Source organism: Helicoverpa armigera, chromosome 16 (genome assembly GCF_030705265.1).
Source record: "Helicoverpa armigera isolate CAAS_96S chromosome 16, ASM3070526v1, whole genome shotgun sequence".
Taxonomy (NCBI): domain Eukaryota; kingdom Metazoa; phylum Arthropoda; class Insecta; order Lepidoptera; family Noctuidae; genus Helicoverpa; species Helicoverpa armigera.
In genome coordinates, this window is record NC_087135.1 from 10828065 (window position 1) to 10829842 (window position 1778).

The window sequence follows — 1778 nt, forward strand, 5'->3', positions numbered from 1 at the left end:
TCTACCGCCTTCCGAAGAAATAAAATCGTAAAAGACATCCCTCACGTATTTTACGAGCCCCTATCAAAAGATAAAGATAAAAGAAACTCACAATATCAATAGTAAGTTGTAACACTCATATAAGTTGCGAAGATATTTTGTTTGATCTTTTGTCTCGATGGGGAAAAGTTTTTTTTTATGTAGTTATGTAATGTGGAGGTCAATCGTAGTTTGACTGGGAATTCCTTTTTATAAATGTCTCAGTTCTTACATAATTGATTTTCTTTGTTTCTTGTTATTATTACCTACTACAATGAAAATAGTTTTCTTCGAAAGGTTGTTTGAAATATGCTCCGGTAGCTATTCGAAAAATTCACTTAGTGTAAATATTGCATTAACAGGATAAAAAAAATAGTAATGCAAAGGTTTTAAAAATTTACAAAAGATTCTCTCCGGCGGGGAATCGAACCCCGGTCTCCCGCGTGACAGGCGGGGATACTGACCACTATACTACCGAAGACTTGCTATTGCAGTCGAAATACCGGTTTCATTTGTGAATGCTAATCGGATTTAGATAAAAATTAGCAATGTCATTTCATTATCATCCGCGATTTTATCTAATCTTGCATTTTTTACACGCCGAGCGCCGATTTCTTTCTTTGTCCAAAATAAAAATATTCTATATCACGGATTTCAATGCAGCATCTCAGTATAAAGTTCACAAAACCGTCCACGTTTGTTGGCACAGTCGTCATACAAAGGCAGATAAAGTCTGTCAGTGGCCGGAACCTGTGCTAGCTTATCTCGCCTGGTGGTGCTAGCTTGGAGTACAATGTGTAGCTCATGGTATGATGGCTGAAGGTAACATCGATGGGGATGGTTTTATGTGTAGGGTATTTTGGTTTGTTAGGCAAAACGCCTAAATCTAAATTCTTTAAAAAATAAGTTGTTCTTTAGTTACACATTTTCTAGGCAACCTTAGAAGACTTTGATTACAAATCAAATCACTTATCCTTAAAAACCTGTATTGGGGACAATTGCAGTTGGGAGAACTTTTAGATAAAATTATTTTTTTCTATCCTTATTTTTGATGGAGAAAGTTTGTTTTCAACTAAATTAATTCAAGTATTCAAAAGATGATGATGAGCATGCTTGTTGGCCGTGGCCTCAGTGTCATAATATGTTCCTATATGTAGTTTATCAGTAGTGTTAGCAACCATGACACAAGTTAATTAATTAATCCATGGGGCTAACCGATCGTGTGTGAAAAGGTGTCCCTACCTGATGGCCCGATTAATTCCTGGAACTTGTAAATCGGTGCCAAAACTTTTATACTGCTTTAAGCACTCGCTTGTTTAGTTTATAACGAACAAAGATTTGGCAATGCATTCTTAAAGTTATCTATGAAGCCTTCTAACACTCACACTTTTGTAAACCGTGTCCTTTTAATCAAACACTATCCTAGCACACTTTAATTAGGTACAAGCTCAAGCTTCAAAGAAATAGGACACAATAGTGATTACATAGGTCTTACAGCCAGTGTTAGGTTAAATAAAGACTGGTTCATACCGTTTAAACTATAAGTACATGTCGGAAGTACTAAAGAATTTCAGATAGCTGTTTTAATTTGCACATACCTAGATAATAATTGATGTAAAAAAATTATGCTAACTGCATGGCCCTGCAAAAATTCAGATTAGCTAAAATATGATACGGTCGCACGCACGTAAAAATATAATATTGGGTTACCTACCCGGGTAACCCAGTTTTACTGGGTTGAGGAGATTAGATATTCAGTC

General features: G+C 35.7%; 1 non-coding gene across 1 annotated transcript; it reads right to left on the minus strand.

The window, feature by feature from the left end:
• Positions 1-427: 427 nt before the first annotated feature.
• Trnad-guc (transfer RNA aspartic acid (anticodon GUC)) lies at positions 428-499 on the minus strand. The gene has a single exon. It is a non-coding gene; the product is annotated as a tRNA-Asp (tRNA).
• Positions 500-1778: the final 1279 nt, after the last annotated feature.